This window comes from Pavona decussata, unplaced genomic scaffold, assembly GCF_977016875.1.
Source record: "Pavona decussata unplaced genomic scaffold, jaPavDecu1.1 SCAFFOLD_223, whole genome shotgun sequence".
NCBI lineage: Eukaryota > Metazoa > Cnidaria > Anthozoa > Scleractinia > Agariciidae > Pavona > Pavona decussata.
In genome coordinates this window covers 961375-988555 of record NW_028145628.1, presented here as the reverse complement: position 1 = coordinate 988555, position 27181 = coordinate 961375, and the positions used below count along the sequence as shown (strand labels likewise).

Here is a 27181-nt window from a genome sequence, read left to right as displayed (position 1 = left end):
TAAAATAAAACAGTTTTTAATGGTTATTTCTTCGGTGGTTAAAATAAAACAGTTTTTGGTGGTTATTTCTTCGGTGGTTAAAATAAAACTGTTTTTGGTGGTTATTTCTTCGGTGGTTAAAAGAAAACTGTTTTTGGTGGTTGTTTCTTCGGTGGTTAAAATAAAACAGTTTTTGGTGGTTATTTCTTCGGTTGTTAAAATAAAACAGTTTTTGGTGGTTATTTCTTCGGTGGTTAAAATAAAACAGTTTTTGGTTGTTATTTCTTCGATGGTTAATATAAAACAGTTTTTGGTGGTTATTTCCTCGGTGGTTAAAATAAAACTGTTTTTGGTGGTTTTATCTTCTGTGGTTAAAATAAAACAGTTTTTAATGGTTATTTCTTCGGTGGTTAAAATAAAACTGTTTTTGGTTGTTTTTTCTTCGGTGGTTAAAATAAAACTGTTTTTGGTGGTTTTTTCTTCGGTGGTTAAAATAAAACAGTTTTTGGTGGTTTTTTCTTCGGTGGTTAAAATAAAACAGTTTTTGGTGGTTATTTCTGCGGTGGTTAAAATAAAACTGTTTTTGGTTGTTTTTTCTTCGGTGGTTAAAATAAAACTGTTTTTGGTGGTTTTTTCTTCGGTGGTTAAAATAAAACTGTTTTTGGAGGTTTTTTCTTCGGTGGTTAAAATAAAACTGTTTTTGGTGGTTTTTTCTTCGGTGGTTAAAATAAAACTGTTTTTGGTGGTTTTTTCTTCGGTGGTTAAAATAAAACAGTTTTTGGTGGTTTTTTCTTCGGTGGTTAAAATAAAATTGTTTTTGGTGGTTTTTTATTCGGTGGTTAAAATAAAACAGTTTTTGGTGGTTATTTCTGCGGTGGTTAAAATAAAACAGGTTTTGGTGGTTATTTCTTCGGTGGTTAATATAAAACAGTTTTTGGTGGTTATTTCTTCGGTTATTAAAATCAAACAGTTTTTGGTGGTTATTTCTTCGGTGGTTAAAATAAAACAGTTTTTGGTGGTTATTTCTTCGGTGGTTAATATAAAACAGTTTTTGGTGGTTATTTCTTCGGTGGTGAAGATAAAAATGTGTTTGGTGGTTTTATCCTCGGTGGTTAAAATAAAACAGTTTTTAATGGTTATTTCTTCGGTGGTTAAAATAAAACAGTTTTTGGTGGTTATTTCTTCGGTGGTTAAAATAAAACTGTTTTTGGTGGTTATTTCTTCGGTGGTTAAAAGAAAACTGTTTTTGGTGGTTGTTTCTTCGGTGGTTAAAATAAAACAGTTTTTGGTGGTTATTTCTTCGGTTGTTAAAATAAAACAGTTTTTGGTGGTTATTTCTTCGGTGGTTAAAATAAAACAGTTTTTGGTTGTTATTTCTTCGATGGTTAATATAAAACAGTTTTTGGTGGTTATTTCCTCGGTGGTTAAAATAAAACTGTTTTTGGTGGTTTTATCTTCTGTGGTTAAAATAAAACAGTTTTTAATGGTTATTTCTTCGGTGGTTAAAATAAAACTGTTTTTGGTTGTTTTTTCTTCGGTGGTTAAAATAAAACTGTTTTTGGTGGTTTTTTCTTCGGTGGTTAAAATAAAACAGTTTTTGGTGGTTTTTTCTTCGGTGGTTAAAATAAAACAGTTTTTGGTGGTTATTTCTGCGGTGGTTAAAATAAAACTGTTTTTGGTTGTTTTTTCTTCGGTGGTTAAAATAAAACTGTTTTTGGTGGTTTTTTCTTCGGTGGTTAAAATAAAACAGTTTTTGGTGGTTTTTTCTTCGGTGGTTAAAATAAAACTGTTTTTGGTGGTTTTTTCTTCGGTGGTTAAAATAAAACAGTTTTTGGTGGTTATTTCTGCGGTGGTTAAAATAAAACAGGTTTTGGTGGTTATTTCTTCGGTGGTTAATATAAAACAGTTTTTGGTGGTTATTTCTTCGGTTATTAAAATCAAACAGTTTTTGGTGGTTATTTCTTCGGTGGTTAAAATAAAACAGTTTTTGGTGGTTTTTTCTTCGGTGGTTAAAATAAAATTGTTTTTGGTGGTTTTTTATTCGGTGGTTAAAATAAAACAGTTTTTGGTGGTTATTTCTGCGGTGGTTAAAATAAAACAGGTTTTGGTGGTTATTTCTTCGGTGGTTAATATAAAACAGTTTTTGGTGGTTATTTCTTCGGTTATTAAAATCAAACAGTTTTTGGTGGTTATTTCTTTGGTGGTTAAAATAAAACAGTTTTTGGTGGTTATTTCTTCGGTGGTTAATATAAAACAGTTTTTGGTGGTTATTTCTTCGGTGGTGAAGATAAAAATGTGTTTGGTGGTTTTATCTTCGGTGGTTAAAATAAAACAGTTTTTAATGGTTATTTCTTCGGTGGTTAAAATAAAACTGTTTTTGGTGGTTTTTTCTTCGGTGGTTAAAATAAAGCTGTTTTTGGTGGTTTTTTCTTCGGTGGTTAAAATAAAACAGTTTTTGGTGGTTATTTCTTCGGTGGTTAAAATAAAACTGTTTTTGGTGGTTTTTTCTTCGGTGGTTAAAAAAAAAGTTTTTAATGGTTATTTCTTCTGTGGTTAAAATAAAACAGTTTTTTTTGATGATTTCTTCGGTGGTTAAAATAAAACAGTTTGTGGTGGTTATTTCTGAGGTGGTTAAAATAAAACAGTTTTTGGTGGTTATTTCTTCGGTGGTTAAAATAAAACAGTTTTTGATGGTTATTTCTTCGGTGGTTAATATAAAACAGTTTTTGGTGGTTATTTCTTCGATGGTTAATATAAAACAGTTTTTGGTGGTTATTTCTTCGGTGGTTAAAATAAAACAGTTTTTGGTGGTTACTTCTTCAGTGGTTAAAATAGAACAGTTTTTTGTGGTTATTTCTTCGGTGGTTAAAATAAAACAGTTTTTGGTGGTTATTTCTTCGATGGTTAATATAAAACAGTTTTTGTGGTTATTTCTTCGGTGGTTAAAATAAAACAGTTTTTGGTGGTTATTTCTTCGGTGGTTAATATAAAACAGTTTTTGGTGGTTATTTCTTCGGTTGTTAAAACCAAACAGTTTTTGGTGGTTATTTCTTCGGTGGTTAAAATAAAACAGTTTTTGGTGGTTATTTCTTCGGTGGTTAATATAAAACAGCTTTTGGTGTTTATTTCTTCAATGGTTAAAATAAAACAGTTTTTGGTGGTTATTTCTTCGGTGGTTAATATAAAACAGTTTTTGGTTGTTATTTCTTCGGTTTTTAAAATAAAACAGTTTTTGGTGGTTATTTCTTCGGTGGTTAAAATAAAACAGTTTTTGGTGGTTACTTCTTCAGTGGTTAAAATACAACAGTTTTTGGTGGTTATTTCTTCGGTTGTTAAAATAAAACAGTTTTTGGTGGTTATTTCTTCTTTGGTTAGAGTAAAACCGTTTTTGGTGGTTATTTCTTCCGTGGTTAACATAAAACAGTTTTTTGTGGTGAAATCTTCGGTGGTTAAAATAAAACAGTTTTTGGTGGTTATTTCTTCGGTGGTTAAAATAAAACTGTTTTTGGTGGTTATTTCATCGGTGGTTAAAAGAAAACTGTTTTTGGTGGTTGTTTCTTCGGTGGTTAAAATAAAACAGTTTTTGGTGGTTATTTCTTCGGTGGTTAAAATAAAACAGTTTTTGGTAGTTATTTCTTCGGTGGTTGAAATAAAACAATTTTTGGTGGTTATTTCTTCGGTGGTTAAAATAAAACAGTTTTTGGTGATTATTTCTTCGGTGGTTAAAATAAAACAGTATTTGCTGGTGAATTCTTCAGGGGTTCAACTAAAACAGTTTTTGGTGGTTATTTCTTCCATGGTTAAAATAAAACAGTTTTTGGTGGTTATTTCTTCAGTAGTTAAAATGAAACAGTTTTTGGTGGTTATTTCTTGGGTGGTTAAAATAAAACAGTGTTTGGTGGTTATTTCTTGGGTGGTTAAAATAAAACAGTTCTTGGTGCTTAGTTCTTCGGTGGTTAAAGTAAAAAAGTTTTTGGTGATTATTTCATCGGTGGTTAACATACAACAGTTTTTGTGGTGAAATCTTCGTTAGTTAAAAAAAAACAGTTTTTGGTGGTTATTTCTGTGGTGGTTAAAATAAAACAGTTTTTGGTGGTTATTTCGTCGGTTGTTAAAATAAAAAAGGTTTATGGCGGTTATTTCTTCGGTGGTTAAAAAAAAAATTAGTTTTTTGTGGTTATTTCTTCGGTGGTTAAAATAAAAGTGTTTTTTGTGGTTATTTCTTCTTTGGTTAGAGTAAAACCGTTTTTGGTGGTTATTTCTTCCGTGGTTAACATAAAACATTTTTTTGTGGTGAAATCTTCTGTGGTTAAAATAAAACAGTTTTTGGTGGTTATTTCTTCGGTGGTTAAAATAAAACTGTTTTTGGTGGTTATTTCTTCGGTGGTTAAAAGAAAACTGTTTTTGGTGGTTGTTTCTTCGGTGGTTAAAATAAAACAGTTTTTGGTGGTTATTTCTTTGGTTGTTAAAATAAAACAGTTTTTGGTGGTTATTTCTTCGGTGGTTAAAATAAAACAGTTTTTGGTGGTTATTTCTTCGGTGGTTAAAATAAAACAGTTTTTGGCGGTTATTTCTTCGGTGGTTGAAATAAAACAATTTTTGGTGGTTATTTCTTCGGTGGTTAAAATAAAACAGTTTTTGGTGGTTATTTCTTCGGTGGTGAAGATAAAACTGTGTTTGGTGGTTTTATCTTCGGTGGTTAAAATAAAACAGTTTTTAATGGTTATTTCTTCAGTGGTTAAAATAAAACTGTTTTTGGTGGTTTTTTCTTCGGTGGTTAAAATAAAACTGTTTTTGGTGGTTTTTTCTTCGGTGGTTAAAATAAAACTGTTTTTGGTGGTTTTTTTTTCAGTGGTTAAAATAAAACTGTTTTTGGTGGTTTTTTCTTCGGTGGTTAAAATAAAACAGTTTTTGGTGGTTTTTTCTTCGGTGGTTAAAATAAAATTGTTTTTGGTGGTTTTTTATTCGGTGGTTAAAATAAAACAGTTTTTGGTGGTTATTTCTGCGGTGGTTAAAATAAAACAGGTTTTGGTGGTTATTTCTTCGGTGGTTAATATAAAACAGTTTTTGGTGGTTATTTCTTCGGTTATTAAAATCAAACAGTTTTTGGTGGTTATTTCTTCGGTGGTTAATATAAAACAGTTTTTGGTGGTTATTTCTTAGATGGTCAAGATAAAAATGTGTTTGGTGGTTTTATCTTCGGTGGTTAAAATAAAACAGTTTTTAATGGTTATTTCTTCGGTGGTTAAAATAAAACTGTTTTTGGTGGTTTTTTCTTCGGTGGTTAAAATAAAGCTGTTTTTGGTGGTTTTTTCTTCGGTCGTTAAAATAAAACAGTTTTTGGTGGTTATTTCTTCAATGGTTAAAATAAAACTGTTTTTGGTGGTTTTTTCTTCGGTGGTTAAAAAAAAAAGTTTTAATGGTTATTTCTTCTGTGGTTAAAATAAAACAGTTTTTTCTGATGATTTCTTCGGTGGTTAAAATAAAACAGTTTGTGGTGGTTATTTCTGAGGTGGTTAAAATAAAACAGTTTTTGGTGGTTATTTCTTCGGTGGTTAAAATAAAACAGTTTTTGATGGTTATTTCTTCGGTGGTTAATATAAAACAGTTTTTGGTGGTTATTTCTTCGATGGTTAATATAAAACAGTTTTTGGTGGTTATTTCTTCGGTTGTTAAAACCAAACAGTTTTTGGTGGTTATTTCTTCGGTGGTTAAAATAAAACAGTTTTTGGTGGTTATTTCTTCGGTGGTTAATATAAAACAGTTTTTGGTGGTTATTTCTTCAATGGTTAAAATAAAACAGTTTTTGGTGGTTATTTCTTCGGTTTTTAAAATAAAACAGTTTTTGGTGGTTATTTCTTCGGTGGTTAAAATAAAACAGTTTTTGGTGGTTACTTCTTCAGTGGTTAAAATACAACAGTTTTTTGTGGTTATTTCTTTGGTGGTTAAAATAAAACAGTTTTTGGTTGTTATTTCTTCGATGGTTAATATAAAACAGTTTTTGGTGGTTATTTCTTCGGTGGTTAAAATAAAACAGTTTTTGGTGGTTATTTCTTCGGTGGTTAATATAAAACAGTTTTTGGTGGTTATTACTTCGGTTTTTAAAATAAAACAGTTTTTGGTGGTTATTTCTTCGGTGGTTAAAATAAAACTGTTTTTGGTCGTTTTATCTTCTGTGGTTAAAATAAAACAGTTTTTAATGGTTATTTCTTCGGTGGTTAAAATAAAACTGTTTTTGGTTGTTTTTTCTTCGGTGGTTAAAATAAAACTGTTTTTGGTGGTTTTTTCTTCGGTGGTTAAAATAAAACAGTTTTTGGTGGTTTTTTCTTCGGTGGTTAAAATAAAACTGTTTTTGGTGGTTTTTTCTTCGGTGGTTAAAATAAAACAGTTTTTGGTTGTTATTTCTGCGGTGGTTAAAATAAAACAGGTTTTGGTGGTTATTTCTTCGGTGGTTAATATAAAACAGTTTTTGGTGGTTATTTCTTCGGTTATTAAAATCAAACAGTTTTTGGTGGTTATTTCTTCGGTGGTTAAAATAAAACAGTTTTTGGTGGTTATTTCTTCGGTGGTTAATATAAAACAGTTTTTGGTTGTTATTTCTACGGTGGTGAAGATAAAACTGTGTTTGGTGGTTTTATCTTCGGTGGTTAAAATAAAACAGTTTTTAATGGTTATTTCTTCGGTGGTTAAAATAGAACTGTTTTTGGTGGTTTTTTCTTCGGTGGTTAAAATAAAACTGTTTTTGGTGGTTTTTTCTTCGGTGGTTAAAATAAAACTGTTTTTGGTGGTTTTTTCTTCGGTGGTTAAAATAAAACTGTTTTTGGTGGTTTTTTCTTCGGTGGTTAAAATAAAACAGTTTTTGGTGGTTTTTTCTTCGGTGGTTAAAATAAAATTGTTTTTGGTGGTTTTTTATTCGGTGGTTAAAATAAAACAGTTTTTGGTGGTTATTTCTGCGGTGGTTAAAATAAAACAGGTTTTGGTGGTTATTTCTTCGGTGGTTAATATAAAACAGTTTTTGGTGGTTATTTCTTCGGTTATTAAAATCAAACAGTTTTTGGTGGTTATTTCTTCGGTGGTTAAAATAAAACAGTTTTTGGTGGTTATTTCTTTGGTTGTTAAAATAAAACAGTTTTTGGTGGTTATTTCTTCGGTGGTTAAAATAAAACAGTTTTTGGTAGTTATTTCTTCGGTGGTTGAAATAAAACAATTTTTGGTGGTTATTTCTTCGGTGGTTAAAATAAAACAGTTTTTGGTGATTATTTCTTCGGTGGTTAAAATAAAACAGTATTTGCTGGTGAATTCTTCAGGGGTTCAACTAAAACAGTTTTTGGTGGTTATTTCTTCCATGGTTAAAATAAAACAGTTTTTGGTGGTTATTTCTTCAGTAGTTAAAATGAAACAGTTTTTGGTGGTTATTTCTTTGGTGGTTAAAATAAAACAGTGTTTGGTGGTTATTTCTTGGGTGGTTAAAATAAAACAGTTTTTGGTGCTTAGTTCTTCGGTGGTTAAAGTAAAAAACTTTTTGGTGATTATTTCATCGGTGGTTAACATACAACAGTTTTTGTGGCGAAATCTACGTTAGTTAAAAAAAACAGTTTTTGGTGGTTATTTCTGTGGTGGTTAAAATAAAACAGTTTTTGGTGGTTATTTCGTCGGTTGTTAAAATAAAAAAGGTTTATGGCGGTTATTTCTTCGGTGGTTAAAAAAAAAATTAGTTTTTTGTGGTGTTTTCTTCGGTGGTAAAAAGAAAAGTGTTTTTTGTGGTTATTTCTTCTTTGGTTAGAGTAAAACCGTTTTTGGTGGTTATTTCTTCCGTGGTTAACATAAAACATTTTTTTGTGGTGAAATCTTCTGTGGTTAAAGTAAAACAGTTTTTGGTGGTTATTTCTTCGGTGGTTAAAATAAAACTGTTTTTGGTGGTTATTTCTTCGGTGGTTAAAAGAAAACTGTTTTTGGTGGTTGTTTCTTCGGTGGTTAAAATAAAACAGTTTTTGGTGGTTATTTCTTCGGTTGTTAAAATAAAACAGTTTTTGGTGGTTATTTCTTCGGTGGTTAAAATAAAACAGTTTTTGGTGGTTATTTCTTCGGTGGTTAAAATAAAACAGTTTTTGGTGGTTATTTCTTCGGTGGTTGAAATAAAACAATTTTTGGTGGTTATTTCTTCGGTGGTTAAAATAAAACAGTTTTTGGTGGTTATTTCTTCGGTGGTTAAAATAAAACAATTTTTGGTGGTTATTTCTTCGGTGGTTAAAATAAAACAGTTTTTGGTGGTTTTTTCTTCGGTGGTTAAAATAAAATTGTTTTTCGTGGTTTTTTATTCGGTGGTTAAAATAAAACAGTTTTTGGTGGTTATTTCTGTGGTGGTTAAAATAAAACAGGTTTTGGTGGTTATTTCTTCGGTGGTTAATATAAAACAGTTTTTGGTGGTTATTTCTTCGGTTATTAAAATCAAACAGTTTTTGGTGGTTATTTCTTCGGTGGTTAAAATAAAACAGTTTTTGGTGGTTATTTCTTCGGTGGTTAATATAAAACAGTTTTTGGTGGTTATTTCTTCGGTGGTGAAGATAAAAATGTGTTTGGTGGTTTTATCTTCGGTGGTTAAAATAAAACAGTTTTTAATGGTTATTTCTTCGGTGGTTAAAATAAAACTGTTTTTGGTGGTTTTTTCTTCGGTGGTTAAAATAAAGCTGTTTTTGGTGGTTTTTTCTTCGGTGGTTAAAATAAAACAGTTTTTGGTGGTTATTTCTTCGGTGGTTAAAATAAAACTGTTTTTGGTGGTTTTTTCTTCGGTGGTTAAAAAAAAAAGTTTTTAATGGTTATTTCTTCTGTGGTTAAAATAAAACAGTTTTTTCTGATGATTTCTTCGGTGGTTAAAATAAAACAGTTTGTGGTGGTTATTTCTGAGGTGGTTAAAATAAAACAGTTTTTGGTGGTTATTTCTTCGGTGGTTAAAATAAAACAGTTTTTGATGGTTATTTCTTCGGTGGTTAATATAAAACAGTTTTTGGTGGTTATTTCTTTGATGGTTAATATAAAACAGTTTTTGGTGGTTATTTCTTCGGTTGTTAAAACCAAACAGTTTTTGGTGGTTATTTCTTCGGTGGTTAAAATAAAACAGTTTTTGGTGGTTATTTCTTCGGTGGTTAATATAAAAAAGCTTTTGGTGTTTATTTCTTCAATGGTTAAAATAAAACAGTTTTTGGTGGTTATTTCTTCGGTGGTTAATATAAAACAGTTTTTGGTTGTTATTTCTTCGGTTTTTAAAATAAAACAGTTTTTGGTGGTTATTTCTTCGGTGGTTAAAATAAAACAGTTTTTGGTGGTTACTTCTTCAGTGGTTAAAATACAACAGTTTTTTGTGGTTATTTCTTCGGTTGTTAAAATAAAACAGTTTTTGGTGGTTATTTCTTCTTTGGTTAGAGTAAAACCGTTTTTGGTGGTTATTTCTTCCGTGGTTAACATAAAACAGTTTTTTGTGGTGAAATCTTCGGTGGTTAAAATAAAACAGTTTTTGGTGGTTATTTCTTCGGTGGTTATAATAAAACTGTTTTTGGTGGTTATTTCTTCGGTGGTTAAAAGAAAACTGTTTTTGGTGGTTGTTTCTTCGGTGGTTAAAATAAAACAGTTTTTGGTGGTTATTTCTTTGGTTGTTAAAATAAAACAGTTTTTGGTGGTTATTTCTTCGGTGGTTAAAATAAAACAGTTTTTGGTAGTTATTTCTTCGGTGGTTGAAATAAAACAATTTTTGGTGGTTATTTCTTCGGTGGTTAAAATAAAACAGTTTTTGGTGATTATTTCTTCGGTGGTTAAAATAAAACAGTATTTGCTGGTGAATTCTTCAGGGGTTCAACTAAAACAGTTTTTGGTGGTTATTTCTTCCATGGTTAAAATAAAACAGTTTTTGGTGGTTATTTCTTCCATGGTTAACATAAAACAGTTTTTGGTGGTTATTTCTTCAGTGGTTAAAATAAAACAGTTTTTGGTGGTTATTTCTTCGGTGGTTAAAATAAAACAGTGTTTGGTGGTTATTTCTTCGGTCGTTAATATAAAACAGTTTTTGGTGGTTATTTGTTCGGTGGTTAAAAAAAAACAGTTTTTGGTGGTTATTTTCTTCAGTGCCCTTGTAAAAATTTCAGCGAGATCTCGCCGAGTTGACCGAGATCTCGTTGAGATTTCAGTAATTCTCGGCGAGATTTTTAGTGGGCAAAAAATTTCTGCGAGATCTCGGCGAGATCGCGTTAATATCGCTGAGGTAGGCGAGATCTTGCCGAGGTAACCGAGATCTTGGCGAGATTTCAGTAATTCTCGGCGTGATTTTTAGAGGGCAAATTTTTCAGCGAGATCTCGCCGAGATTGCGTTAATTTTTATGATTCTTGATGACTGACCTAAAAATAAACCAAGGGGAATCGTCATCATTCCAATAAGTCATGTATGACCATTAGAGGATTAAGCCCACACATATACTTGATCCTCTCTTATGACAACCAAAACTATATCCACCATAACTTTAGCTGGTTATTCTAGTTGTCATAGCCGTTTCCATGTCCACATATATAACGCTTGTAATATGAAAACTCTACAAACAGTATCTTCATTTAACATAAAGTTTGAAGATACTTACGCAAAATATAAACAAGGCTGTTTTCACGCCAAAAAATGAGTTGTTCATTACATAATTAGTTATGTAATGTAATTTGAAAACAACTCAACAAACTTATCGTTTTCAAAGTGATGTTCAATGTTCTTGCTTACAGTTTGTAAAATGTCAAAAAAGAAAGATTTAATGTGGAACCTTGCCAGTATACAACAAAGATGCATTATCATTTAATTAGGCCAAAATTTAAAGGCAAATTCTAAAAACTGATCAATTTTAGTTTTTAATTGTCTGAGACAGTTCAAGTATCAGACAAAATGGTCATTAAAAGAAGAAGAAAAAAAAGCCAAAAAACCAGTACATAATACTAGCATATTCTTTAAGGCTTTGCCCCACTATAAGCTAGCATAATGTTGAAACACCTACTTAGATACCCACTACAAAGATCAGAATAAACAATGTTTGGGGTAACATGTTTTATACTTTGAAAATAAAATACAATGTGACTGGATTGTTCAGCCATTGTGATGGATGATAGTTGTTATAGTGGTGAAGAAGCTTTCTCCATCTTAGGAATATTTTGGGATGTTATCAGTATGATTTATTTGCAAGTTCTTCTAACTGTAAAGTATACACGCTGAAGGGGATTCCATCACTGATAAGTCAGAGGGACATGCACTATTCATGGTTAAAAATGGACATGGGTGTTATTTCAACACGTTGCAACAGTTATTGCAGTACAGTTCCCCTCCCCCTACCCCTCTCTTCTCCAAAGTGGACTGAATTTCATGTTTCCTCTCTAAAACCGAGATTTTATGGTATGGGATAACCAGTACAATACAAGCTTATATCGATTCTTTAAAATGAAAAAAAAAAAAAGGAAAGAAAGAAAAGAAAGTAGTCTTCAAGTGACATTAGTCTATTACAGTATTTTTAGTACGAGTTGCATCAAGATATCTGCACAGCCCCATGCATAATTATCTATACATTTGGCACACACTCTGTTTTCACGCTCGCGATCGTCGTTTTTGGAAGTGGGTTAGTGTGACAGTTGTGCATGGATAAATAATTGAATTGCTTGGATATAGTTTCTAATAAAATGTTGGAGTTGAAAATTTGTTACATCAAGATCCGTCCTTCGAAAATAAAAAACCGAAATTTACACGTCAAAATACGGGGAAAGAGTTCTGCGGTATAGATTGCGGTTAAATTTTTATTTTCGTTTTCATTTATTTATTTATTTATTTATTTATTCATTTTTTGCGTGTGTGTGTGTTTGGCTGTGTATGATAAATTGATTAATAAAAAACGTAAAACAACGGAAATGAGCATGGTTAACATAAAACAGTTTTTGGTGGTTACTTCTTCCATGGTTAAAATAAAACAGTTTTTGGAGGTTATCTCTTCGGTGGTTAAAAGAAAACTGTTTTTCGTGATTGTTTCTTTGGTAGTTAAAATAAAACAGTTTTTGGTGGTTATTTCTTCGGTGGTTAAAATAAAACAGTTTTTGGTGGTTATTTCTTCGGTGGTTAAAATAAACCAGTTTTTGGTGGTTATTTCTTCGGTGGTAAATATAAAACAGTTTTTGGTGGTTATTTCTTCGGTGGTGAAAATAAAACAGTTTTTGGTGGTTATTTCTTAGGTGGTTAATATAAAACAGTTTTTGGTGTTATTTCTTCGGTGCTTAAAATAAAACAGTTTTTGGTGGTTATTTCTTCGGTGGTTAATATAAAACAGTTTTTGGTGGTTATTTCTTCGGTGGTTAAAATAAAACAGTTATTGGTGGTTATTTCTGCGGTGGTTAAAATAAAACTGTTTTTGGTGGTTATTTCTTCGGTGGTTAAAATAAAACAGTTTTTGGTGGTTATTTCTTCGGTGGTTAAAATAAACCAGTTTTTGGTGGTTATTTCTTCGGTGGTAAATATAAAACAGTTTTTGGTGGTTATTTCTTCGGTGGTGAAAATAAAACAGTTTTTGGTAGTTATTTCTTCGATGGTTAATATAAAACAGTTTTTGGAGGTTATTTCTTCGGTGGTTAAAATAAAACAGTTTTTGGTGGTTATTTCTTCGGTGGTTAATATAAAACAGTTTTTGTTGGTTATTTCTTCGGTGGTTAATATAAAACAGTTTTTGTTGGTTATTTCTTCGGTTGTTAAAATAAAACTGTTTTTGGTGGTTTTTTCTTCGGTGGTTAAAATAAAACAGTTTTTAATGGTTATTTCTTCGGTGGTTAAAATAAAACTGTTTTTGGTGGTTTTTTCTTCGGTCGGTAAGATAAAACTGTTTTTCGTGGTTATTTCTTCGGTGGTTAAAATAAAACAGTTTTTGGTGGTTATTTCTGCGGTGGTTAAAATAAAACAGTTTTTCGTGGTTATTTCTTCGATGGTTAAAAAAAAACAGTTTTTGGTGGTTATTTCGTCGGTGGTTAAAATAAAACTGTTTTAGGAGGTTATTTCTTCGGTGGTTAAAATAAAAGTGTTTTTGGTGGTTATTTCTTCGGTGGTTAAATTAAAACTGTTTTTGGTGGTTATTTCTTCGGTGGTTAAAATAAAACAGTTTTTCGTGGTTATTTCTTCGATGGTAAAAAACACCCGTTTTTGGTGGTTATTTCTTCGGTGGTTAAAATAAAACTGTTTTTGGTGGTTTTTTCTTCGGTGGTTGAAATAAAACAGTTTTTAATGGTTATTTCTTCTCTGGTTAAAATAAAACAGTTTTTTGGGATTATTTCTTTGGTTGTTAAAATAAAACAGTTTGTGGCGGTTATTTCTGCAGTGGTTAAAATAAAACAGTTTTTGGTGACTATTTCTTCGGTGGTTAATATAAAACAGTTTTTGTTGGTTATTTCTTCGGTTGTTAAAATAAAACAGTTTTTGGTGGTTATTTCTTCGGTGGTGAAAATAAAACTGTTTTTGGTGGTTTTTTCTTCGGTGGTTAAAATAAAACAGTTTTTAATGGTTATTTCTTCGGTGGTTAAAATAAAACAGTTTTTGGTGGTTATTTCTTTGGTGGTTAACATAAAACAGTTTTTGGTTGTTATTTCATTTGGTGGTTACAATAAAACAGTTTTTGGTGGTTATATCTTCGGTGGTTAAAGTAAAAAGGTTTTTGGTGGTTATTTCTTCGCTGGTTAAAATAAACCAGTTTTTGGTGGTTATTTCTTCGGTGGTAAATATAAAACAGGTTTTGGTGGTTTTTTCTTCAGTGGTAAAAATAAAAAAGTGTTTTTAATGGTTATTGCTTCTGTGGTTAAAATAAAACAGTTTTTGGTAATTATTTCTTCGGTGGTTAAAATAAATTAGTTTTTGGTGGTTATTTCTTCGGTTGTTAAAATAAAACAGTTTTTGGTGGTTACTTCTTCAGTGGTTAAAATACAACAGTTTTTGGTGGTTATTTCTTCGGTGGTTAAAATAAAACTGTTTTTAGTGGTTATTTCTTCGGTGGATAAAATAAAACAGTTTTTGGTGGTTATTTCTTCGATGGTAAAAAAAAACCGTTTTTGGTGGTTATTTCTTCGGTGGTTAAAATAAAACAGTTTTTGGTGGTTTTTTCTTCGGTGGTTGAAATAAAACAGTTTTTAATGGTTATTTCTTCTCTGGTTAAAATAAAACAGTTTTTTGTGATTATTTCTTTGGTTGTTAAAATAAAACAGTTTGTGGCGGTTATTTCTGCAGTGGTTAAAATAAAACAGTTTTTGGTGGTTATTTCTTTGGTGGTTAACATAAAACAGTTTTTGGTTGTTATTTCATTTGGTGGTTACAATAAAACAGTTTTTGGTGGTTATATCTTCGGTGGTTAAAGTAAAAAGGTTTTTGGTGTTTATTTCTTCGGTGGTTTAAATAAAACAGTTTTTGGTGGTTATTTCTTCGGTGGTTAAAATAAAAAAGTGTTTTTAATGGTTATTGCTTCTGTGGTTAAAATAAAACAGTTTTTGGTAATTATTTCTTCGGTGGTTAAAATAAATTAGTTTTTGGTGGTTATTTCTTCGGTTGTTAAAATCAAACAGTTTTTGGTGAGTACTTCTTCAGTGGTTAAAATACAACAGTTTTTGGTGGTTATTTCTTCGGTGGTGAAAATAAAACTGTTTTTAGTGGTTATTTCTTCGGTGAATAAAATAAAACAGTTTTTGGTGGTTACTTCTTCAGTGGTTAAAATACAAAAGTTTTTTGTGGTCATTTCTTCGGTGGTTAAAATAAAACAGTTTTTGGTGGTTATTTCTTCGGTGGTTAAAATAAAACAGTTTTTGGTGGTTATTTCTTCGGTGGTTAAAATAAAACAGTTTTTGGTGGTTATTTCTTCAGTGGTTATAATAAAACAGTTTTTGGTGGTTATTTCTTCGGTGCTTAAAATAAAACAGTTTTTGGTGGTTATTTCTTCGGAGGTTAAAATAAAACTGTTTTTGGTGGTTATTTCTTTCGGGGTTAAAATAAAACAGTTTTTGGTGGTTATTTCTTCGGTGGTTAAAATACAACAGTTTTTGGTGGTTATTTCTTCGGCGGTTAAAATAAAACAGTTTTTAATCGTTATTTCTTCGGTGGATAAAATAAAACTGTTTTTGGTGGTTATTTCTTGCGCGGTTAAAAAAAATAGTTTTTGGTGGTTATTTCTTCGGTGGTTAAAATACAACAGTTTTTGGTGGTTATTTCTTCGGTGGTTAAAATACAACAGTTTTTGGTGGTTACTTCTTCAGTGGTTAAAATACAACAGTTTTTGGTGGTTATTTCTTCAGTGGTTAAAATGAAACTGTTTTTGGTGTTTTTTTTTTTTCGCGGTTAAAATAAAACAGGTTTTGGTGGTTGTTTCTTCGGTGGTTAAAATAAAACAGTTTTGGTGGTTATTTCTTCGGTGGTCAATATAAAACAGTTTTTGGTGGTTATTTCTTCGGTGGTTAAAATAAAACAGTTTTTGGTAAATATTTCTTCGGTGGTTAAAATAAAACAGTTTGTGGTGGTTATTTCTTCGGAGGTTAAATTAAAACTGTTTTTGGTGGTTTTTTCTTCGGTAGTTAAAATAAAACAGTTTTTGGTGGTTACTTCTTCAGTGGTTAAAATAAAACAGTTTTTGGTGGTTATTTCTTCGGTGGTTAAAAGAAATCAGTTTTTGGTGGTTATTTCTTCGGTAGTTAAAATAAAACAGTTTTTGGTGGTTACTTCTTCAGTGGTTAAAATAAAACAGTTTTTGGTGGTTATTTCTTCGGTGGTTAAAATAAAACAGTTTTTGGTTGTTATTTCTTCGGTGGTTAAAATACAACAGTTTTTGGTAGTTATTTCTTCGGTGGTTAAAATAAAACAGTTTTTAATGGTTATTTCTTCGGTGGTTATAATAAAACTGTTTTTGGTGGTTATTTCTTTCGCGGTTAAAATAAAACAGTTTTTGGTGGTTATTTCTTCGGTGGTTAAAATACAACAGTTTTTGGTGGTTATTTCTTCGGTGGTTAAAATAAAACAGTTTTTAACAGTTGTTTCTTCGGTGGTTAAAATACAACAGTTTTTGGCGATTATTTCTGCAGTGGTTAAAATAAAACAGTTTTTAGTGGTTACTTCTTCAGTGGTTAAAATAAAAGAGTTTTTGCTGGTTATTTCTTCGGCAGTTAAAATACAACAGTTTGTGGTGGTTATTTCTTCGGTGGTTAAAATAAAACAGTTTTTAATGGTTATTTCTTCGGTGGTTAAAATAAAACTGTTTTTGGTGGTTATTTCTTCGGTGGTTAAAATACAACAGTTTGTGGTGGTTATTTCTTCGGTGGTTAAAATAAAACAGTTTTTAATGGTTATTTCTTCGGTGGTTAAAATAAAACAGTTTTTGGTGGTTATTTGTTCGGTGGTTAAAATACAACAGTTTTTGGTGGTTATTTCTTCGGTGGTTAAAATAAAACAGTTTTTAATGGTTATTTGTTCGGTGGTTAAAATAAAACAGGTTTTGGTCGTTGTTTCTTCGGTTGTTAAAATAAAACAGTTTTTGGTGGTTATTTCTTCGGTGGTTAATATAAAACAGTTTTTGGTGGTTATTTCTTCTGTGGTTAAAATAAAACAGTTTTTGGTGGTTATTTCTTCGGAGGTTCAAATAAAACTCTTTTTGGTGGTTTTTTCTTCGGTAGTTAAAATAAAACAGTTTTTAATGGTTATTTCTTCGGTGATTAAAATAAAACTGTTTTTTGTGGTTTTTTCTTTGGTAGTTAAAATAAAACAGTTTTTAATGGTTATTTCTTCGGTGGTGAAAATAAAACTGTTTTTCGTGGTTATTTCGTTCGTGGTTAAAATAAAACAGTTTTTGGTGGTTATTTCTTCGGTGGTTAAAATAAAACAGTTTTTAACAGTTGTTTCTTCGGTGGTTGAAATAAAACTGTTTTTGGTCGTTTTTTCTTCGGTGGTTAAAATAAAACTGTTTTTGGTGGTTATTTCTTCAGTGGTTAAAATAAAACAGTTTTTTGTGATTATTTCTGCAGTGGTTAAAATAAAAGAGTTTTTGGTGGTTATTTCTTCGGTGGTTAATATAAAACAGTTTTTAATAGTTATTTTTTCGGTGGTTAAAATAAAACAGGTTTTGGTGGTTGTTTCTTCGGTGGTTAAAATAAAACAGTTTTTGGTGGTTATTTCTTCGGTGGTTAATATAAAACAGTTTTTGGTGGTTATTTCTTCCGTGGATAAAAGAAAACATTTTTTGGTGGTTATTTCTTTGGTTGTTAAAATAAAACAGTTTTTGTTGGGTTTTTCTTCCGTGGTTAACATAAACCAGTTTTTGGTGGTTATTTCTTCGGTGGTTAAAATAAACCAGTTTTTGGTGGTTATTTCTTCGGTGGTAAATATAAAACAGGTTTTGGTGTTTATTTCTTCGGTGGTTTAAATAAAACAGTTTTTGGTGGTTATTTCTTCGGTGGTTAAAATAAAACTGTTTTTGGTGGTTTTTTCTTCGGTGGTTGAAATAAAACAGTTTTTAATGGTTATTTCTTGTGTGGTTAAAATAAAACAGTTTTAGGTAATTATTTCTTCCGTGGTTAAAATAAATTAGTTTTTGGTGGTTATTTCTTCGGTGGTTAAAATAAAACAGTTTTTGGTGGTTATTTCTTTGGTGGTTAAAAAAAAAGAGCTCTTGGTGGTTATTTCTTCGGTGGTTAAAATAAAACAGTTTTTGGTGGTTACTTCTTCAGTGGTTAAAATACAACAGTTTTTTGTGGTTATTTCTTCGGTGGTTAAAATAAAACAGTTTTTGGTGGTTATTTCTTCGGTGGTTAAAATAAACAGTTTTTGGTGGTTATTTCTTTGGTGGTTAAAATAAAACAGTTTCTGGTGGTTATTTCTTCAGTGGTTATAATAAAACAGTTTTTGCTGGTTATCTCTTCGGTGGTTAATATAAAACAGTTTTTGGTGGTTATTTCTTCGGTGCTTAAAATAAAACAGTTTTTGGTGGTTATTTTTTCGGAAGTTAAAATAAAACTGTTTTTGGTGGTTATTTCTTTCGCGGTTAAAATAAAACAGTTTTTGGTGGTTATTTCTTCGGTGGTTAAAATACAACAGTTTTTGGTGGTTATTTCTTCGGTGGTTAAAATAAAACACTTTTTAATGGTTATTTCGTTGGTGGTTAAAATAAAACTATTTTTGGTGGTTATTTCTTTCGCGGTTAAAATAAAACAGTTTTTGGTGGTTATTTCTTCGGTGGTTAAAATACAACAGTTTTTGGTGGTTATTTCTTCGGTGGTTAAAATAAAACAGTTTTTAATAGTTATATTTCTTGGGTGGTTAAAATAAAACAGTTTTTGGTTGTTATTTCTTCGGTGTTGAAAATAAAACAGTTTTTGATGGCTACTTCTTCAGTGGTTAAAATACAACAGTTTTTTGTGGTTATTTCTTCGGTGGTTAAACTAAAACAGTTTTTGGTGGTTGTTTCTTCGGTGGTTAAAATAAAACAGTTTTTGATAGTTACTTCTTCAGTGGTTAAAATACAACAGTTTTTTGTGGTTATTTCTTCGGTGGTTAAAATAAAAAAGGTTTTGGTGGTTGTTTTTTCGGTGGTTAAAGGAAACAGTTTTTGGTGGTTATTTCATCGGTGGTTAAAATAAAACAGTTTTTGTTGGCTATTTCTTCGGTGGTTAAAATAAGACAGTTTTTGGTGGTTATTTCTTCGGTGGTTAAAATAAAACAGTTTTTGGTGGTTACTTCTTCAGTGGTTAAAATACAACAGTTTTTGGTGGTTGCTTCTTCGGTGGTTAAAATAAAACTGTTTTTAGTGGTTATTTCTTCAGTGGTTAAAATAAAACAGTTTTTGGTGGTTATTTCTTCGGTGGTTAAAATAAAACAGTTTTTGGTGGTTATTTCTTCGGTGGTTAAAATAAAACAGTTTTTGGTGGTTATTTTTTCAGTGGTTAAAATAAAACTGTTTTTGGTGGTTTTTTCTTCGGTGGTTAAAATAAAACAGTTTTTAGTGGTTATTTCTTCGATGGTTAACATAAAACACTTTTTGGTGGTTATTTCTTCGGTGGTTAAAATAAAACAGTTTATGGTGGTTATTTCTTCGGTGGTTAAAATAAAATTGTTTTTGGTGGTTTTTTATTCGGTGGTTAAAATAAAACAGTTTTTAATGGTTATTGCTTCTGTGGTTAAAATAAAACAGTTTTTGGTAATTATTTCTTCGGTGGTTAAATTAAATTAGTTTTTGGTGGTTATTTCTTCGGTGGTTAAAAAAAAAAAGTTTTTGGTGGTTATTTCTTTGGTGGTTAAAATAAAAGAGCTTTTGGTGGTTATTTCTTCGGTGGTTAAAATGAAACAGTTTTTGGTGGTTACTTCTTCAGTGGTTAAAATACAACAGTTTTTTGTGGTTATTTCTTCGGTGGTTAAAATAAAACAGTTTTTGGTGGTTATTTCTTCGGTGCTTAAAATAAAACAGTTTTTGGTGGTTATTTTTTCGGAAGTTAAAATAAAACTGTTTTTGGTGGTTATTTCTTTCGCGGTTAAAATAAAACAGTTTTTGGTGGTTATTTCTTCGGTGGTTAAAGTACAACAGTTTTTGGTGGTTATTTCTTCGATGGTTAAAATAAAACACTTTTTAATGGTTATTTCGTTGGTGGTTAAAATAAAACTGTTTTTGGTGCTTATTTCTTTCGCGGTTAAAATAAAACAGTTTTTGGTGGTTATTTCTTTGGTGGTTAAAATAAAACAGTTTTTGGTGGTTATTTCTTCGGTGGTTAAAATAAAACAGTTTTTGGTAGTTATTTTTTCAGTGGTTATAATAAAACTGTTTTTGGTGGTTATTTCTTTCGCGGTTAAAATACAACAGTTTTTAGTGGTTATTTCTTCGGTGGTTAAAATAAAGCACTTTTAAGTGGTTATTTCGTTGGTGGTTAAAATAAAACTGTTTTTGGTGGTTATTTCTTTCGCGGTTAAAATAAAACAGTTTTTGGTGGTTATTTCTTCGGTGGTTAAAATACAACAGTTTTTGGTGGCTATTTCTTCGGCTGTTAAAATAAAACAGTTTTTAATAGTTATTTCTTCGGTGGTTAAAATAAAACTGTTTTTGGTGGTTATTTCTTTCGCGGTTAAAATAAAACAGTTTTTGTGGTTATTTCTTCGGTGGTTAAAATAAAACAGTTTTTGGTGGTTATTTCTTCGGTGTTTAAAATAAAACAGTTTTTGGTGGTTACTTCTTCAGTGGTTAAAATACAACAGTTTTTTGTGGTTATTTCTTCGGTGGTTAAAATAAAACAGGTTTTGGTGGTTGTTTTTTCGGTGGTTAAAGGAAACAGTTTTTGGTGGTTATTTCATCGGTGGTTAAAATCAAACAGTTTTTGTTTGCTATTTCTTCGGTGGTTAAAATAAAACAGGTTTTGGTGGTTGTTTCTTCGGTGGTTAAAATAAAACAGTTTTTTGTGGTTATTTCTTCGGTGGTTAAAATAAGACAGTTTTTGGTGGTTATTTTTTCGGTGGTTAAAAGAAAACAGTTTTTGGTGGTTATTTCTTCGGTGGTTAAAATAAAACAGTTTTTGGTCGTTATTTCTTCGGTGGTTAAAATAAAACAGTTTTTGGTGGTTATTTCTTCGGTGGTTAAAATAAAACAGTTTTTAGTGGTTATTTCTTCGATGGTTAACATAAAACAGTTTTTGGTGGTTATTTCTTCGGTGGTTAAAATAAAACAGTTTATGGTGGTTATTTCTTCGGTGGTTAAAATAAAACAGTTTTTGGTGGTTATTTCTTCGGTGGTTAAAATAAAACAGTTTTTGGTCGTTATTTCTTCGGTGGTTAAAATAAAACAGTTTTTGGTGGTTATTTCTTCGGTGGTTAAAATAAAACAGTTTTTAGTGGTTATTTCTTCGATGGTTAACATAAAACAGTTTTTGGTGGTTATTTCTTCGGTGGTTAAAATAAAACAGTTTATGGTGGTTATTTCTTCGGTGGTTAAAATAAAACAGTTTTTGGTGGTTATTTCTTTGGTGGTTAAAATAAAAGAGCTTTTGGTGGTTATTTTTTCGGTGGTTAAAATAAAACAGTTTTTGGTGGTTATTTCTTTGGTGGTTAAAATAAAAGAGCTTTTGGTGGTTATTTCTTCGGTGGTTAAAATAAAACTGTTTTTGGTGGTTATTTCTTTCGCGCTTAAAATAAAACAGTTTTTGGTGGTTATTTCTTCGGTGGTTAAAATAAAACACTTTTTAATGGTTATTTCGTTGGTGGTTAAAATAAAACTGTTTTTGGTGGTTATTTCTTTCGCGGTTAAAATAAAACAGTTTTTTGCGGCTCTTTCTTCGGTGGTTAAAATACAGCAGTTTTTGGTGGTTATTTCGTCGGTGGTTAAAATAAAACACTTTTTAATGGTTATTTCGTTGGTGGTTAAAATAAAACTTTTTTTGGTGGTTATTTCTTTCGCGGTTAAAATAAAACAGTTTTTGGTGGTTATTTCTTCGGTGGTTAAAATACAACAGTTTTTGGTGGTTATTTCTTCGGTGGTTAAAATAAAACAGTTTTTAATAGTTATTTCTTCGGTGGTTAAAATAAAACTGTTTTTGGTGGTTATTTCATTCGCGGTTAAAATAAAACAGTTTTTGTGGTTATTTCTTCAGTGGTTAAAATAAAACAGTTTTTGGTTGTTATTTCATCGGTGTTTAAAATAAAACAGTTTTTGGTGGTTACTTCTTCATTGGTTAAAATACAACAGTTTTTTGTGGTTGTTTCTTCGGTGGTTAAACTAAAACAGTTTTTGGTGGTTGTTTCTTCGGTGGTTAAAATAAAACAATTTTGGTGGTTACTTCTTCAGTGGTTAAGATACAACAGTTTTTTGTGGTTATTTCTTCGGTGGTTAAAATAAAACAGTTTTTGGTGGTTGTTTTTTCGGTGGTTAAAGGAAACAGTTTTTGGTGGTTATTTCTTCGGTGGTTAAAATAAGACAGTTTTTGGTGGTTATTTCTTCAGTTGTTAAACTAAAACAGTTTTTGGTGGTTATTTCATCGGTGGTTAAAATAAAACAGTTTTTGTTGGCTATTTCTTCGGTGGTTAAAATAAAACAGGTTTTGGTGGTTTTTTCTTCGGTGGTTTAAATAAGACAGTTTTTGGTGGTTATTTCTTCGGTGGTTAAAATAAAACAGTTTTTGGTGGTTACTTCTTCAGTGGTTAAAATACAACAGTTTTTGGTGGTTGCTTCTCCGGTGGTTAAAATAAAACTGTTTTTAGTGGTTATTTCTTCGGTGGTTAAGATAAAACAGTTTTTGGTGGTTATTTCTTCGGTGGTTAAAATAAAAAAGTTTTTGGTGGTTATTTCTTCGGTGGTTAAAATAAAACACTTTTTAATGGTTATTTCGTTGGTGGTTAAAATAACACTGTTTTTGGTGGTTATTTCTTTCGCGGTTAAAATAAAACAGTTTTTGGTGGTTATTTCTTCGGTGGTTAAAATAAAACAGTTTTTGGTGGTTATTTTTTTAGTGGTTATAATAAAACTGTTTTTGGTGGTTATTTCTTTCGCGGTTAAAATAAAACAGTTTTTGGTGGTTATTTCTTCGGTGGTTAAAATACAACAGTTTTTGGTGGTTATTTCTTCGGTGGTTAAAATAAAACACTTTTTAATGGTTATTTCGTTGGTGGTTAAAATAAAACTGTTTTTGGTGGTTATTTCTTTCGCGGTTAAAATAAAACAGTTTTTGGTGGTTATTTCTTCGGTGGTTAAAATAAAACAGTTTTTGATGGCTACTTCTTCAGTGGTTAAAATACAACAGTTTTTTGTGGTTATTTCTTCGGTGGTTAAACTAAAACAGTTTTTGGTGGTTGTTTCTTCGGTGGTTAAAATAAAACAGTTTTTGATAGTTACTTCTTCAGTGGTTAAAATACAACAGTTTTTTGTGGTTATTTCTTCGGTGGTTAAAATAAAAAAGGTTTTGGTGGTTGTTTTTTCGGTGGTTAAAGGAAACAGTTTTTGGTGGTTATTTCATCGGTGGTTAAAATAAAACAGTTTTTGTTGGCTATTTCTTCGGTGGTTAAAATAAGACAGTTTTTGGTGGTTATTTCTTCGGTGGTTAAAATAAAACAGTTTTTGGTGGTTACTTCTTCAGTGGTTAAAATACAACAGTTTTTGGTGGTTGCTTCTTCGGTGGTTAAAATAAAACTGTTTTTAGTGGTTATTTCTTCAGTGGTTAAAATAAAACAGTTTTTGGTGGTTATTTCTTCGGTGGTTAAAATAAAACAGTTTTTGGTGGTTATTTCTTCGGTGGTTAAAATAAAACAGTTTTTGGTGGTTATTTTTTCAGTGGTTAAAATAAAACTGTTTTTGGTGGTTTTTTCTTCGGTGGTTAAAATAAAACAGTTTTTAGTGGTTATTTCTTCGATGGTTAACATAAAACACTTTTTGGTGGTTATTTCTTCGGTGGTTAAAATAAAACAGTTTATGGTGGTTATTTCTTCGGTGGTTAAAATAAAATTGTTTTTGGTGGTTTTTTATTCGGTGGTTAAAATAAAACAGTTTTTAATGGTTATTGCTTCTGTGGTTAAAATAAAACAGTTTTTGGTAATTATTTCTTCGGTGGTTAAATTAAATTAGTTTTTGGTGGTTATTTCTTCGGTGGTTAAAAAAAAAAAGTTTTTGGTGGTTATTTCTTTGGTGGTTAAAATAAAAGAGCTTTTGGTGGTTATTTCTTCGGTGGTTAAAATGAAACAGTTTTTGGTGGTTACTTCTTCAGTGGTTAAAATACAACAGTTTTTTGTGGTTATTTCTTCGGTGGTTAAAATAAAACAGTTTTTGGTGGTTATTTCTTCGGTGCTTAAAATAAAACAGTTTTTGGTGGTTATTTTTTCGGAAGTTAAAATAAAACTGTTTTTGGTGGTTATTTCTTTCGCGGTTAAAATAAAACAGTTTTTGGTGGTTATTTCTTCGGTGGTTAAAGTACAACAGTTTTTGGTGGTTATTTCTTCGATGGTTAAAATAAAACACTTTTTAATGGTTATTTCGTTGGTGGTTAAAATAAAACTGTTTTTGGTGCTTATTTCTTTCGCGGTTAAAATAAAACAGTTTTTGGTGGTTATTTCTTTGGTGGTTAAAATAAAACAGTTTTTGGTGGTTATTTCTTCGGTGGTTAAAATAAAACAGTTTTTGGTAGTTATTTTTTCAGTGGTTATAATAAAACTGTTTTTGGTGGTTATTTCTTTCGCGGTTAAAATACAACAGTTTTTAGTGGTTATTTCTTCGGTGGTTAAAATAAAGCACTTTTAAGTGGTTATTTCGTTGGTGGTTAAAATAAAACTGTTTTTGGTGGTTATTTCTTTCGCGGTTAAAATAAAACAGTTTTTGGTGGTTATTTCTTCGGTGGTTAAAATACAACAGTTTTTGGTGGCTATTTCTTCGGCTGTTAAAATAAAACAGTTTTTAATAGTTATTTCTTCGGTGGTTAAAATAAAACTGTTTTTGGTGGTTATTTCTTTCGCGGTTAAAATAAAACAGTTTTTGTGGTTATTTCTTCGGTGGTTAAAATAAAACAGTTTTTGGTGGTTATTTCTTCGGTGTTTAAAATAAAACAGTTTTTGGTGGTTACTTCTTCAGTGGTTAAAATACAACAGTTTTTTGTGGTTATTTCTTCGGTGGTTAAAATAAAACAGGTTTTGGTGGTTGTTTTTTCGGTGGTTAAAGGAAACAGTTTTTGGTGGTTATTTCATCGGTGGTTAAAATCAAACAGTTTTTGTTGGCTATTTCTTCGGTGGTTAAAATAAAACAGGTTTTGGTGGTTGTTTCTTCGGTGGTTAAAATAAAACAGTTTTTTGTGGTTATTTCTTCGGTGGTTAAAATAAGACAGTTTTTGGTGGTTATTTTTTCGGTGGTTAAAAGAAAACAGTTTTTGGTGGTTATTTCTTCGGTGGTTAAAATAAAACAGTTTTTGGTCGTTATTTCTTCGGTGGTTAAAATAAAACAGTTTTTGGTGGTTATTTCTTCGGTGGTTAAAATAAAACAGTTTTTAGTGGTTATTTCTTCGATGGTTAACATAAAACAGTTTTTGGTGGTTATTTCTTCGGTGGTTAAAATAAAACAGTTTATGGTGGTTATTTCTTCGGTGGTTAAAATAAAACAGTTTTTGGTGGTTATTTCTTCGGTGGTTAAAATAAAACAGTTTTTGGTCGTTATTTCTTCGGTGGTTAAAATAAAACAGTTTTTGGTGGTTATTTCTTCGGTGGTTAAAATAAAACAGTTTTTAGTGGTTATTTCTTCGATGGTTAACATAAAACAGTTTTTGGTGGTTATTTCTTCGGTGGTTAAAATAAAACAGTTTATGGTGGTTATTTCTTCGGTGGTTAAAATAAAACAGTTTTTGGTGGTTATTTCTTTGGTGGTTAAAATAAAAGAGCTTTTGGTGGTTATTTTTTCGGTGGTTAAAATAAAACAGTTTTTGGTGGTTATTTCTTTGGTGGTTAAAATAAAAGAGCTTTTGGTGGTTATTTCTTCGGTGGTTAAAATAAAACTGTTTTTGGTGGTTATTTCTTTCGCGCTTAAAATAAAACAGTTTTTGGTGGTTATTTCTTCGGTGGTTAAAATAAAACACTTTTTAATGGTTATTTCGTTGGTGGTTAAAATAAAACTGTTTTTGGTGGTTATTTCTTTCGCGGTTAAAATAAAACAGTTTTTTGCGGCTCTTTCTTCGGTGGTTAAAATACAGCAGTTTTTGGTGGTTATTTCGTCGGTGGTTAAAATAAAACACTTTTTAATGGTTATTTCGTTGGTGGTTAAAATAAAACTTTTTTTGGTGGTTATTTCTTTCGCGGTTAAAATAAAACAGTTTTTGGTGGTTATTTCTTCGGTGGTTAAAATACAACAGTTTTTGGTGGTTATTTCTTCGGTGGTTAAAATAAAACAGTTTTTAATAGTTATTTCTTCGGTGGTTAAAATAAAACTGTTTTTGGTGGTTATTTCATTCGCGGTTAAAATAAAACAGTTTTTGTGGTTATTTCTTCAGTGGTTAAAATAAAACAGTTTTTGGTTGTTATTTCATCGGTGTTTAAAATAAAACAGTTTTTGGTGGTTACTTCTTCATTGGTTAAAATACAACAGTTTTTTGTGGTTGTTTCTTCGGTGGTTAAACTAAAACAGTTTTTGGTGGTTGTTTCTTCGGTGGTTAAAATAAAACAATTTTGGTGGTTACTTCTTCAGTGGTTAAGATACAACAGTTTTTTGTGGTTATTTCTTCGGTGGTTAAAATAAAACAGTTTTTGGTGGTTGTTTTTTCGGTGGTTAAAGGAAACAGTTTTTGGTGGTTATTTCTTCGGTGGTTAAAATAAGACAGTTTTTGGTGGTTATTTCTTCGGTTGTTAAACTAAAACAGTTTTTGGTGGTTATTTCATCGGTGGTTAAAATAAAACAGTTTTTGTTGGCTATTTCTTCGGTGGTTAAAATAAAACAGGTTTTGGTGGTTTTTTCTTCGGTGGTTTAAATAAGACAGTTTTTGGTGGTTATTTCTTCGGTGGTTAAAATAAAACAGTTTTTGGTGGTTACTTCTTCAGTGGTTAAAATACAACAGTTTTTGGTGGTTGCTTCTCCGGTGGTTAAAATAAAACTGTTTTTAGTGGTTATTTCTTCGGTGGTTAAGATAAAACAGTTTTTGGTGGTTATTTCTTCGGTGGTTAAAATAAAAAAGTTTTTGGTGGTTATTTCTTCGGTGGTTAAAATAAAACACTTTTTAATGGTTATTTCGTTGGTGGTTAAAATAACACTGTTTTTGGTGGTTATTTCTTTCGCGGTTAAAATAAAACAGTTTTTGGTGGTTATTTCTTCGGTGGTTAAAATAAAACAGTTTTTGGTGGTTATTTTTTTAGTGGTTATAATAAAACTGTTTTTGGTGGTTATTTCTTTCGCGGTTAAAATAAAACAGTTTTTGGTGGTTATTTCTTCGGTGGTTAAAATACAACAGTTTTTGGTGGTTATTTCTTCGGTGGTTAAAATAAAACACTTTTTAATGGTTATTTCGTTGGTGGTTAAAATAAAACTGTTTTTGGTGGTTATTTCTTTCGCGGTTAAAATAAAACAGTTTTTGGTGGTTATTTCTTCGGTGGTTAAAATATAACAGTTTTTGGTGGTTATTTCTTCGGTGGTTAAAATAAAACAGTTTTTAGTGGTTATTTCTTCGATGGTTAACATAAAACAGTTTTTGGTGGTTATTTCTT

At 30.5% G+C, this 27181-nt stretch overlaps 2 protein-coding genes and 1 pseudogene across 2 annotated transcripts in view; 1 reads left to right on the top strand and 2 right to left on the bottom strand.

Moving 5' to 3' along the window:
• Nucleotides 1-27181, top strand: part of LOC146459020 (uncharacterized) — a 274511-nt gene that overhangs the window by 81654 nt on the left and 165676 nt on the right. The gene's annotated exons all lie outside the window — the stretch shown is intronic.
• LOC146459026 (uncharacterized) overlaps nt 1-27181 on the bottom strand; it is a 202537-nt gene that overhangs the window by 55276 nt on the left and 120080 nt on the right. The gene's annotated exons all lie outside the window — the stretch shown is intronic.
• Nucleotides 1-27181, bottom strand: part of LOC146459030 (uncharacterized) — a 61598-nt pseudogene that overhangs the window by 33215 nt on the left and 1202 nt on the right.